The sequence below is a fragment of the Humulus lupulus genome, chromosome 2 (assembly GCF_963169125.1).
Source record: "Humulus lupulus chromosome 2, drHumLupu1.1, whole genome shotgun sequence".
NCBI lineage: Eukaryota > Viridiplantae > Streptophyta > Magnoliopsida > Rosales > Cannabaceae > Humulus > Humulus lupulus.
In genome coordinates, this window is record NC_084794.1 from 133,801,118 (window position 1) to 133,815,498 (window position 14,381).

At 39.2% G+C, this 14,381-nt stretch overlaps 1 non-coding gene across 1 annotated transcript; it reads right to left on the minus strand.

The window, feature by feature from the left end:
- Nucleotides 1-1,184: 1,184 nt before the first annotated feature.
- Nucleotides 1,185-1,291, minus strand: LOC133820693 (small nucleolar RNA R71). Its single transcript, XR_009887095.1, has one exon. It is a non-coding gene; the product is annotated as a small nucleolar RNA R71 (small nucleolar RNA).
- Between the last annotated feature and the right edge of the window lie 13,090 nt (nt 1,292-14,381).

The following is a 14,381-nucleotide window of genomic DNA, read 5'->3' on the forward strand; positions in this document are numbered from 1 at the left end:
AGTAAAATTTGATATGCTTTGATTGTTTGGATGCAAATTTAATTTAGAACGAAAGTATCTAGATTATTTGTTTATTTTCTGAGTTGCGTGGCTAATGCCCTCTACATGATTCAACTTACCATAGAAATATAGGAAGTTGTCATTTAGATTGAATTTCATAAGTCTTGACAAGATTATGAATTGTTGTTGCAACTTATTTTTGAATAGGGAGAAGGGGATATAGATGCTTGCATTAGGAAATAACAGGGTGGAAAAATAGAGAATCATAATTGTCCTAATTGTATCTTCTTTGTTAATTTGTTTAATTCTTCACTGCGCTTTGTTAGTATTTTTCTTAGTTTAAAATCTCTGATAATTGTTTAATCAAATAGAATTAAGGGATTAATTGATTGGTAATTGATAAATCAGTCCTTGAGGACGATACTTGGTTTTACCATTTTATTACAAGTTTGCGACTGTGTGCACTTGCATAGCTATAAATTTCGCAACAAGTTTTTGGCACCGTTGCCGGGGACTGAAAATAATTATCAATATCAGTCTAATTAATTTTTATTCTAATTTGATTTTAATTTATTTGTTTCTAATCTGTTTAGTTGCTTAATTTTTCTATCTCAGGTGAATTTTGGTATATGCGTGGCAGAAAAGGAAAAGCCACACTTGTTCCTCTGAATCCCGAGATTGAAAAGTCTTGCAATCAAATCAGAAAGAACAAGAGAGAGGCCCAGAATTCTGTGAAGATGGCACAGAATGACGGGGATGGCAGGAATGGTCTAAATCCAGGAGTTGTACAAGGGGTTCAGGCTCAGACCAATGCTGAGAGGAGCCTGAGAGATTATGTGCTACCCACTCTGACGGGAGTACAAAATAGTATACGCCCACCAGCTGTAGAGGCCAACAACTTCGAAATCAAGCCTGCTATTTTACAAATGGTGTAGTCCTCTGTGCAATTCAATGGGTTTCCCTCTGAAGATCCTCACACCCATTTGTCCAACTTTCTGGAGTTGTGTGGAACCTTCAAATATAATGGGGTGAGTGATGACGCAATCAAGCTTAGGCTCTTCCCATTTTCTCTAAGGGACAGAGCTAAAAGTTGGCTGAACTCTCTGCAGCCAAACTCCATTGTCACCTGGCAAGATCTAGCTCAGAAATTTTTATCCAAATTCTTCCCTCCGTCAAAGGCTGCTAAATTGAGGGGAGAGATAAATAACTTTTGCCAGAATGACGGAGAGTCACTGTATGAAGCTTGGGAACGGTTTAAGGAACTCCTGAGAAGATGTCCTCATCATGGCATTGAACAGTGGATGCTAGTACAGAATCTCTACAATGGTTTATGTCCAACAACCAGAACCATTATAGATGCTGCAGCGGGTGGTACGTTTATGAGTAAGAGTGCAACTAGTGCATATGAGCTGCTAGAAGACATGGCCACAAACAACCATCAGTGGTCTGAGGAAAGATCATCAGGAGTTAGAAAGGTAGCTGGGGTGCATGAGCTGGATGCAATCACTGCTTTAACAACGCAAGTAGCCTCTTTGACCAAGCAGTTGCAACAGAGCAGTGTATCTGCTAATGCGGTTCAGATGGCAGTGAGGTGTGAAATGTGTGGTGGTGCTCATTCTGTCGATCAGTGCCCTATCTGTATGAATAATAACACCCCAATGGATCATGCTCAAGTTCAAGCGGTGGGAAACTTCCGAAGGCCGCTCAATAATCCATTCTCCAACAACTACAATCCTGGGTGGCGAAATCATCCCAATTTTTCGTGGAAGAATAATCAAGGCCAACAACCTCAGTTTCAGGGCCAATTTCAGAATAACATGCCTCAGCCACCTATGAATCAAGCTTCATCATCACAACAGCTTAGGCCTCAACAATCAATGCCTCAACCTGAGAGGCCTAATGAACTGCAAGCTGCCTTGTTGACTCTTACTAATACTCAGACTCAATTTATGACTGAGACCAGATCCTCTATTCGAAACCTTGAGACACAGGTTGGGCAGTTGGCCAATATGCTCAATAACAAACCCCAGGGAAACTTGCCTAGTAACACTGAAGTCAACCCCAAGGAGCAAGTTCAGGCAATTACTCTGAGGAGTGGGAAGCAAACTGAGCATCCTAGACCTCCACAGGCAGTGGTTCAGAATAAAGAGATGGGTGAACAGTCTGGTTCAGAAAGGGTTACTGAAGACCATCAACAGTCAGAACAGAGTCCGCCAGTTGTTATTGAACAGCCAGTTAGAGTTCCATACCCTCAGAGGCTTAGAAAGACTACACTTGATAAAGAGTTTTCTAAGTTTCTTGAGGTGTTTAAAAAGCTGCACATAAACATTCCTTTTGCGGAGGCCTTGGAGCAGATGCCCAGTTATGTTAAGTTCATGAAGGAGATTCTGTCAAAGAAAAGGAGAATGGAGGACTATGAGACTGTAGCACTCACTGAAGAGTGCAGTGCAATTTTACAAAGGAAATTACCCCAAAAGCCGAGAGATCCGAGGAGTTTCACCATACCTTGCACCATTGGCAAGTTTGAATGCAAGCACGCCTTATGTGATCTGGGGGCAAGTATTAATCTGATGCCTTTATCTGTGTTTAAAAGACTTGGTTTGGGGGAGGCAAAACCAACAACTGTCACTTTACAGCTCGTAGACCAATCGTTAACACATCCACGAGGTATTATTGAGGATGTTCTTGTGAAGGTGGATAAGTTCATATTTCCAGCTGACTTTATTGTTCTAGACATGGAGGAGGACACAGATGTCCCAATTATTCTTGGTAGGCCATTTCTAGCCACAGGCCAAGCTCTTATTGATGTTCACAAAGGAGAGCTTAAGCTTAGAGTTCAAGGCGATGAGGTGGTCTTTAATGTCTTCAAGTCTATGAAGTATCCGGTGGCTAGTGATAGTTGCTTTTATGTGGATGTGATAGAAAAGGCAGTCTCCAAGAGAAGGATGAGCAGTGATGCCTTAGAGGCAGTATTATTGGGTGATGAGGGCGATGATGCTGATGATGCTGAGATCAGAGAATGTGTAAACTGGATCAACTCTTTCTTACCATATTGGAAGAAGTTTCAAGAACTAGCAGATGCGACTGATAAACCGCTAACCTCCATTCAGCAGCCACCACCGTTGGAATTAAAGGTCCTCCCAGATCACTTGCAATATGCTTATTTGGGAGAGAATGAAACTTTACCGGTCATTGTGTCAGCTGACCTGTCAAAGATAGAATTGGAGAAACTATTGAGGGTTTTAAGGGAGCATAAATTGGCCATTGGGTGGACCTTGGCAGATATTAGAGGAATAAGCCCAGCGACAATGATGCATAAAATCTTATTGGAGGAGAATAGCAAGCCATCCATAGAGGCCCAGAGAAGACTCAATCCAGCCATGAAGGATGTAGTACTTGAGCAAATTCTTAAATGGTTGGATGTTGGGGTGATCTACCCAATTTCTGATAGTGCATGGGTGAGCCCTGTGCAAGTGGTGCCTAAAAAGGGTGGAATGACTGTAGTGAAAAATGAGAACAATGAACTCATTCCAACAAGGACTGTAACGGGGTGGCAGATTTGTATAGACTACCGCAAGCTTAATAAGGCCACAAGGAAGGATCATTTTCCTTTGCCTTTCCTTGATCAGATGCTTGACAGATTGGCAGGCCATAGCTACTACTGTTTTTTGGATGGGTATTCTGGGTATCATCAGATCGCTATTGCACCAGAGGATCAAGAGAAAACAACCTTCACATGTCCTTATGGCACATTTGCTTTCAGGAGAATGCCATTTGGACTATGCAATGCCCCTGCAACATTTCAACGGTGCATGATGGCCATATTTTCAGACATGGTAGACCGGTGTATTGAGATTTTCATGGATGATTTCTCTGTTTTTGGTTCATCATTCGACCTCTGTTTGGGTCACTTGGAGAATGTGCTGCGTCGTTGTAAGATGGCAAATCTGGTAGTGAATTGGGAGAAATGCCATTTTATGGTGAAAGAAGGGATTGTTCTTGGCCATAAAATTTCAAGTGAGGGAATTGAGGTAGACAGAGCAAAAATTTCTACCATTGAAAAGCTGCCTCCACCAGTTTCAGTCAAAGGCGTTAGGAGTTTTCTTGGTCACGCTGGGTTCTATCGGAGATTCATAAAAGATTTCTCTAAAGTGGCCAAGCCTCTCTCAAATATGCTTATGAATGGAGTTGTCTTTGATTTTAATGACGAATGTTTGAGGGCTTTCAATTTCTTGAAAGAAAAGCTTATTTCTGCTCCAATTGTGATAGCTCCGAATTGGGAGTTGCCTTTTGAGTTGATGTGCGATGCCAGTGACTACGTAGTGGGGGCAGTTCTGGGACAGCGGATTGACAAGGTATTCAGGTCTATTTACTATGCTAGTCGGACTCTAAATGATGCTCAGCTGAATTATGCCACTACATAAAAAGAGTTGCTAGCTATTGTGTTTGCTTGTGAAAAATTTAGACCATATCTGATTGGTAACAAAGTGATTGTCTATACTGATCACTCTGCCATTAAATACTTGATGTAAAAGAAAGATGCAAAGCCCCGCCTGATTAGATGGATTCTGTTGCTTCAAGAATTTGACATGGAGATTCGTGACAAGAAGGGCAGCGAGAATGTGGTAGCTGATCATCTCTCTAGACTTGAGGTGGAGGAGACTGAAAATAAGAAAGCTGTGCAAATCAATGATCACTTTCTTGATGAGCAGTTGTTTGGGGTAAGTGAGACTTTAGCTGTCCCTTGGTTTGCAGACATAGTGAACTTTTTGGTTGCAAAAATTGTGCCTTCTGAAATGTCAAAGCAGCAATTAAAGAAATTCTTTTCTGAGGTGAAACACTACTATTGGGAGGAACCTATTCTCTATAGGCACTGTGTTGATCAGATTATCAAAAGGTGTGTTCCTGAAGAAGAGATGCAGTCCATTCTTAATCACTGTCATACTCAACAATGCGGAGGGCACTTTGGAGCATCAAGAACAGCAGCCAAGGTATTACAAAGTGGTTTCTATTGGCCTTCATTATTCAAGGATGCCAATGTTTTTGTCAAAGCTTGTGATAGGTGTCAGCGAACTGGTAATATCTCGAGGAGAAATGAAATGCCTTTACAAGGGATTCTTGAGGTGGAACTGTTTGACGTTTGGGGCATCGATTTCATGGGGCCTTTTCCACCATCTTACAACAATGAATACATTCTATTGGCAGTGGATTATGTATCTAAATGGGTGGAGGCTGCAGCAACTAGAGCCAATGACGGTAAAACTGTGCTTAATTTTCTGCAGAAACATATTTTTACGAGATTTGGCACTCCCCAAGCTCTGATTAGTGATGAAGGGAAACACTTTGTAAATAAGCAACTGGATGCATTGCTGGCTCGTTATGGAGTTTATCACCGTAAAGCTTTGACTTACCATCCTCAATCAAATGGGCAAGCTGAAGTTTCGAACAGAGAAATCAAGAGCATCCTAGAGAAGACCGTTGACAGTTCGAGGAAGAATTGGTCGAAAAAGTTAGATGATGCAATTTGGGCATACAGAACTGCATTCAAAACACCAATAGGCATGTCTCCTTACAGGTTGGTGTTTGGTAAAGCGTGTCATCTGCCAGTTGAATTGGAGCACAAGGCATTCTGGGCTATGAAAAAGTTGAATTTTGATTGGAATGCCGCTAGTGAACGAAGGCTGTTGCAACTGAATGAACTTGACGAGTTCAGAAATGAGGCTTATGAGAATGCCAAGATTTATAAAGAAAGAACAAAGGCTTGGCATGACAAGAACTTAATCAGAAAGGAGTTCCAACCAGGGCAGCAGGTACTTCTGTTCAATTCAAGACTGCGACTGTTTCCTGGAAAATTGAAGTCAAGATGGTCAGGGCCATTCACTGTTGTTCACGTCTTTCCATATGGTTCTGTAGAAGTTCGGGGCAATTCAGGTGATTCCTTTAAAGTCAATGGGCAGAGATTGAAACCTTACTTGGGTGGTACTTTTGATCAAGCAAAGTCTGTCCTCCTTCTGAAGCCTCTTTGAAGAGGGATCCAGCGTCCGGCTAAATGACGTTAAAGACAGCGCTTTGAGGAGGCATTCTCAGTTGTAAATTTATTTTATTTTATTTTATTTGGTTTTGAACAATGTTGGGATTTAGTTTTTAGTTGTTTTTTTTTTTATTTTCATGTATTTTTTTTAAACCGTGAAAATCGTGAAAAAATAGAAAGAAAAAAAAATGGAAAATACAACAATGTGGTGATTTCAGGCGCCATAGCGCTACAGCGCTATACTTGCAGCGCTATGGCGCTCTTCTCAGAGAAGGACAGCACATTCGGGGGTCAACAAGCGCTACAGCGCTATTATACCAGCGCTATAGCGCTGGTTCCAGAGGCCAAGTCCCAAATCGCGTATAAGCGCTACAGCGCTACTCATATAGCGCTATAGCGCTCGGCCCAGTAAACCACTTAAAAAATCAGAAAGGTGCGATTTTTTTCCCTCATTTCCTCTTCTTTCTTTTTCTTCATCCCTATTTTCTTATTCCCTTCCTCTCCATAACCTCCATAGCCTTTCCATTGCAGCCTTTTTCCTAGAAATTTCCCCACACACCCTCCATCTTTCCTTCATTCTTCATCTTATTTCCTTCTTTCTTCCCTTCCATTCCAACCTATTTCAATTTTGCCCCAAATCTGTTTTGCAACCCTAGGAATTCATTGATCTAATTTCTTGCAAAAAGTGGAAATTTTGAAGGGGGTATTCACATTCAAGCGTAAGGGAATCGATTGCAAAGGTTTGGTAAGTGGTCTTCTTCCCTTTCCTCCTCCGATTTGTTTTGTTGTGATATTTGGGATTGGCTGGCCTTGATTGATTGAACAGGGTGAATCCCTTCTGTGGCTTGGGTTTGGGGATTCTAGTTGATTTGCTTGAAAGGTTGAATATTGTTACTGTTTGTGAAGAGGAAAGGGTCTATTGATAGGGGAGGTGCTGTAAAAATTTTGTCTTGTGGTTTGGTGATAATAGAGATAATGGCACCCAAGAGTAGAGCGGGTAGAAATAAGGACAAGGGAAAGGGGCAAGCATCTGCGTCTCAACCTAGGGAAGAAAGTTCTGAGCATGAGTATGATGAGACTCGATTTATCAATTTCCAGGCTCAAGAGCGGTATGAGAAATTTGTCAGGAAACCTTTGATCCCCGAGAGGGAAGTGGAATTTCAGTCTGAACCATTTGCTCATCCGATTTTTGAACGGGTTCGGGTGAATCTCATGAATAGGAAATGGGGCGATTTTGTAACTAGGCTGGCTCAGGCTAATGTGTCGTTGGTGTATGAGTTTTATGCCAACTTACGAGATAAACACAATGACATAGTCTTTGTTCGAGGGAAACGTGTGCCCTTCACTGCTGAAGCGATTAATAGGGTGTTCAAAGCCCCGCATATCAAACAGGAGGAGGAGGAATATGCCCAATTCTTGAGCGGATCTATAGATTTTGCGGCTGTGGCTGATAAACTGTGTTTTGAAGGCGCCCCTTGGAATTTATCTGGCAGCCTCCCTAAAAGTATAGCCTCATGCCAGCTTAACATGGAGGCAAGATTTTGGGCATTCTTTGTGTGTGCTCGATTCATGCCCGTTAGTCATGTATCTGATATGACTAAAGATCGAGCCTTATTGATGTACGCATTGATGCAGGGCATGAGTGTTAATCCGGGTATTTGGATAAAGGCCAACATCAATTTCATTGAAAAAGGGCACACTACTGGAGGTTTAGCCCATGGATCAGTCATCACGATGTTGTGCTGTAAGGCTGGTGTCCCAGAGTTCGTTACTGATATCTATCATTCGCTGCAGCAACCATTATCCATTAATTTGATGAATGACTATCCTGCGCCTTCTTTATATGTGCCGCAAGCAAGAAAAAAGGGAAAGCGTCGTGTGGAAGCTACTGTGGAGGAGGAAGATGAACCAGTTTTATTGGGTGGCGGTAGCAATTCAAGCTTGCAGCAAGTTAATGAGAAGTTTGATTATTTAATCCAACAGAATCAATATGTGGTTCAGCAGCAACATATGGTGAATCAGTATTTAGGTCAGCGATATGATTATGAAGTGAGTCATGTGGCTTAATTAAACAATTTGGTGAACCGCTGGTCGCTAGATGATTCGGATCGCACTTATTTTGCTCCACCTCCACCTTATCCACCGTACTCTCCATTTTACCCTTCGCCTCCACCCCCGTCCTTTACTGGTTTTCCTGCACCTCAACCTCCGCAATCTCAGCCTTTCGAAGGTCCTTCATTCCATCCACCACCACCGCCATACTGATGTGGCTGGTCAGGTAAGTTCTCTTCCCTTGTTCTTTTCTTTATCACATTGGGGACAATGTGCATTTTAAGTTTGGGGGAGAGCTTATTTTAAATTGGTTTGTTTTGTGCGTTGTTTAGTTTAGTCTTTAGTCTGTTTTTTTTTTTCTGTGTTGTTAGTGTAATTGTTAAACCATCATTCGTGTCGGTTGCTGCTTTGTTTTTTCTCGTGAAAAGGAAATTGAATTCAACTGTGTGCTTGGTTCAATTGGTTTAGAGTTTAATTTAAAGGTTTTGTGGGAAATTTTTAATATGTTTTGAAAATGCAACATTTTGGAGTTTATTATATATGTTTGACTAGGGTTGGTGGTATGACAATTTGAATTTGATAGAACTTGCATTGTTTGGCCTTTGAGGCGAAATCCTTGATGACATGTGTTTAGAAAAGTGATTTAGGCAATTTTATTGGATCGATTGTGCCTTTCAAGCCAACCTTGATTTAATTATCCTTAGTCACCCTTTTTTAGCCTTAAACTTGGTTTTTGTTCTTGATTATACTATTTGAGCCTAAATTTCCTAACGTCATTATTTTTGTTTTCCTTTTCCTTTTCCTTTGTTATCATAAGCATATAATTTGTGGGAAAGAAGAATGCAAAATAGTAAGGAATGTAGTATGATTGTGCCAAAAGAAGAGAGAGAGAAGTCTTTGAGAAAATATAAAAAAAAAAAAAAAGAATCACTTTGTCACACTCCTCGATTATATATAGATATGGAAAATCTTTAGTTTGGGGGAGTGTGATTCAAAAAAATAAAATAAAATAAAATAATATATATATATAAGAAAATGAAAAGTGTTGTAATCTCTCTCTCTAATTGTATAAAAGGGTGATTTTTGGGGTGGTAAAGAAAAATTTGGCTGGTTTTAAGGTTGTATGCTTATGGTAACGATTGAGCTCAAATGACAATTTTATCTACCCCTGCCTAAGCCTAACGCTATAACCTGTGAAAGTCCTTTTGATTTCAAAACACGTGTTATTGACATTAGTGGAGAAGGTCAAGTAATGCAAGCATATTGAAAATTTGGTTTGTGGAATTGTCTGGAAGGAGTTGAGCATATATGATAGAGTCCAAATGTTGCAGTCAATTTTCATGATATATTTTTGATTTCCCTAATTGAACTTTACAAATTGGACTTTAAGGCAATTGTGCTGAAATTCTGGTTATTGTTATTGCAATTGAGATTTCATGAGTTTTGGCAAAGCAGTATAGATGGTAATGATGGTTTAGCTTGTTCGTTTTGTCAGTTTAATTTAGGATTTACTCGAGGGCGAGTAAAGATTTAGTTTGGGGGAGTTTGATAAACGAGTTTTAGGCTCATTTATGGTCCTAGTTTTTAGGCTATTTTTCATTAGTTAGGATTGTTTTATTTCGGATTTATGCTCGTTTGTTCTTGTTTCAGGGTTATTGATGTTAAGTGATGCAAATATTGGAAAGGAGCGAAAATGGAATGAAATCGAGGCGGATTTGTGACTTTTGGTGGTTCTGTAAGTAGCGCTACATCGCTACCTTGGGAGCGCCGTAGCGCTAGGAAGAAATCTTGAAGAGGCTCGGCACTGACTTTAGTGCTACAGCGCTACAACATCAGCGCTACAGCGCTTGGACGCAGTTTTCAGGAAGTTAGTTCCTGACTTTAGCGCTACAGCGCTACCAAAAGAGCTACAGCGCTGGTGCCCAGATTTTTCCCCCATTTTGGCTCTGACTTTAGCGCTACAGCGCTAGGGTCGCGATTTCTGATATACCTGGCTATTTTTGATGGGCAATTCAGTCTTTTCCAGAGGGAACTTTTGGTAGGTTTGATTGGAATCATATAGGCGACTGAAAGATGGCAAAAGGACAACGACGGCTGGAGTAAGAACACCATATTGGAGGATTCGTCCCTGAGTTTTTCATCTTTTTCTGTCAATTTTCATGTTTGTAATTGAATAAGTTTTTGGCTAGAATGAATATCATAGGCTAAATTTTCTTTTAGGGCTTTTATGTGAATCTTTTGGAAACCCTTGTTATGGTTTAATGCAAAATTGATATTATTCTTCATCTCTTTCAATTCCTTGCAATCTATGTTAATTGTGCGATTATTGATTGATCACCTCTAATTGCTATTTTATGAATCAAATTGAAATCTGAAAAGTGAAATTTGATATGCTTTGATTGTTTGGATGCAAATTTAATTTAGAACGAAAGTATCTAGATTATTTGTTTATTTTCTGAGTTGCGTGGCTAATGCCCTCTACATGATTCAACTTACCATAGAAATATAGGAAGTTGTCATTTAGATTGAATTTCATAAGTCTTGACCAGATTATGAATTGTTGTTGCAACTTATTTTTGAATAGGGAGAAGGGGATATAGATGCTTGCATTAGGAAATAACAGGGTGGAAAAATAGAGAATCATAATTGTCCTAATTGTATCTTCTTTGTTAATTTGTTTAATTCTTCACTGCGCTTTGTTAGTATTTTGCTTAGTTTAAAATCTCTGATAATTGTTTAATCAAATAGAATTAAGGGATTAATTGATTGGTAATTGATAAATCAGTCCTTGAGGACGATACTTGGTTTTACCATTTTATTACAAGTTTGCGACTGTGTGCACTTGCATAGCTATAAATTTTATTACAAGGCGCTCCCAAGGTAGCGCTGTAGCGCTACTTACAGAACCACCAAAAGTCACAAATCCGCCTCGATTTCATTCCATTTTCGCTCCTTTCCAATATTTGCATCACTTAACATCAATAACCCTGAAACAAGAACAAACGAGCATAAATCCGAAATAAAACAATCCTAACTAATGAAAAATAGCCTAAAAACTAGGACTATAAACGAGCCTAAAACTCGTTTATCAGTGTTCCCTGACAGAACATGTTGTTTTAAACACCTGATCTCTTCCTCTTGCCTCTGCAATCTTAATTGCATATCTGTAAACATATGCTGCCAATTCTAAGGGGTAGGCTGAGGGCTCATGCCCTGGCTGTAATTCCCAGCCTCAACATAAACACTACTGGGTCCCATTAACTTCCTTGGGTACATAACCTTTGAGCTCATCTATAGTCAATAACTTGACCCATTAAGCATGTTGAGCACATCTAAAAACCTTTCCCCATGGGAAAACCAAACAGCACCACATTCACACAGCCTCGTGGTACTAAAATACATGCCCTTAAAATTCATGCATCAATCAATAACCCCTGCTCATGCTTTTTACTTGTAGCGTCTCAGAAATTTTACTTAGCTAGATAGTAGTAGTAGTAGCTTAGTATTTTAGTTTTCGTGGTTATAGGTTCAAGCCGGGATTTAGTTGCAAACTCATAGAGATAGTTATGGATTTTATAAGTTTAGCCTGTAGTTTAGAAATATTAATTTTAACATAAGGTTTGATTAATATAGTTGGTCCTAGAAATGATATTTGGAATAAAGTAAAGTTTAAATAGAATAATTAAGAATGTGACACTTGTCACATGGATGTTTATTAAGGATTTTAGATGAATAAATTAATCAAGGATAAACCTAGGAAGTCTAGAACTTTCCCTCAGCTGTTAGGATCACGTTTTACTCAGTCAAGGTGGTTAAAACAAATTCAAGTGTGCTGAAAGTGTGCAAAAAATGGGTTTGATATATCAGCGTATGCTGATATATCACCTATGATTGATATGGAAAACACGTTGACTTCGCACGAACGAAACCACGGAGGCTCGGGATTATGGGGCAGGCGATATATCGCCTATAAGGGGCAATATATCAACTCCCTTATGCATTTTTTAATTTTCGTGAAATTCGAAACTAGAAACAACCGTCAACAACTTTGACTTGTTCCTGAACATTTTTGATCGAGCTCTGGGCATCAGTGGAGTGAAAAATGTATTTTTAATCATTTATTTATTCATTGAAATGGGAGTTAGTTTCACTCCTTGAAATCTATAAATAAGACCTTTCACTCAACCATTTTCATCATCTTTCAAGCACATTTCAGAGTTTTCAAGCTGCTATTTTCGTTCTAGAGAGAAACACTAGGGTTTTGGGGGTTAAATCTTTCAAATCTAAAGCTTTTCTAAACACTTGGGAAGTAATCTTTTGGAGTGATTTCGGTGTTTGAGGTATAGAACGAAGCCCTAAGATGTCTAAGGTACTTTTAATCTTCAGGTTTAGTCCATTTCCATTCTTCTTATTCTTTCCTTTTATTTCAAAACCTAACTCGTTATAATGACTTTTGGTTAGGTGTTCAATTCTTTGAAACTTAAGGTTTTTGGTAAGTCTTATTCTGATGGCTTAGATATTTTATTCATCTTCTTTTCTCTGGAGGACTTATGGTTTATTTATGTTTGGTTTTAGGAGTTTCGATCCCGCACTTGTCTTCAATATCCTGGATTTTGGTAAGGAAGATTAGGTAGTTTAGTTTATGACCTTGTATACGTTTTGTATGACCTAACATTTCAGGTACAATAAAGGGGTAAGTGTGTCTGGACCTAAGGTGTCCAATGATGTATGACAGACTTATGTCTAGTAGGCTCGGTTGCCAAAATTTTATGACAGACCTAAGTTGATGTTCGGTGTATGACGGACTATTGTCCAGGGCTTAATTGCCACCCCTGTATAAGCACTTATCATTTTATTATATCTGACTTGTTATTATGATCTATGACCTATATTTACGATTATGACTTATGACTATGAACTACGACTTAGATTTTGATTTATGATTATGACTTAGACTATGATATGACCTAGAGTTTTCTAATTAGTATAAATAAGTATGTAATGACTCTTGTGAAAGTTATGATATGTTTGATTATATGACTAACTCTTGTTTGTATTTTCCTTACTAGGCTTAAAAGCTCACCCCTTATGATGTTGTTATTTCAGGAAATTAAAGATAGAAAGGTTGGTGGCGAGTGGGACCTAGGAGCTTCGTGATGTACTCGTGGGGACCATATAGTCGAGTCTGATCAAACAGACCTATTTATTTTTATTAAGGAATGTCTTTCTTTTAATGTTTTATTTAAATGTTGCTCATTTTAATATGTTAAAGACAATTATTTTATGGATCCATATATTTATTTTAAAGTTTTTATTCAATAAAAGAGCAATGTTTATGATTATGATCCAACGCTGAGTTCTCGATAATTTATGCGAAGTTAGGGCGTTATATTACTCTAGCAGGTACATAACATATTCATATATCAATTGAGTAGGTAATCACATAATCATATCAATAGTCAAGGGTCAGGCCCTATCAGAATATCTCATGCTTCCTAATAAGGCATGAAGGTAAAGCATTTATATCTTGTTTAAGCAGTTAAACACACATAAATAGTTACCATACCCTAAGCGGGGCTTGTCTTTAGTGACGAGTATACATGCCAGCTTGACTTCAGGAACCCTTAACCTTGGCACGCTCTAATACCAAGTTGTAACGCCCTACTACCCAGGGACCGTTACACTGTGTATTTTAAATAGTGCTAAACTCGTTAAATAAGTCATTTGCCCATAATCATGTAACTAAACTTGATTAATGGTTCAGGGTTAAATTTTTTGGTCAAATGGTACAAGCGTTTCATTGAAACATTTACTTCCATACATGGGATCCCAAAAATATATTTAAAAAGGATAACTACAACTGAAAAGTTACAACCAGCCAACCTAAGCGGCAAAATAGGGTTTCACCCTAGTTCCTCTTTAAAACCTCGGCCATGGTGTTCGATCAGCCACATATGTAGACATCGTCACATAAGCTCTCCAACTCAAGGTTGGGCCAGGTTTCTTTTCCCCTTACCTGCACCACAAAGCACCTGTGAGCCAAGGCTCAACAAGAAAACTTAAACATGCTCATAAGCAGTCGATAACATATTACCAAATCATACTAAGCATGCCCAGCAGTAATAACCCTACTCATGCATGCATACAATTCATGTAAATGACTACAAGGTCATATGGGGCCCATAGCCCAAGATAAATGATCAATGAGTCATACCGGGGCTTAGTGCCATAATACATGATTAATAAATCATACTGGGGCTCAACGCTCTAGGACATGGGAGTAATACATCACCTCGAG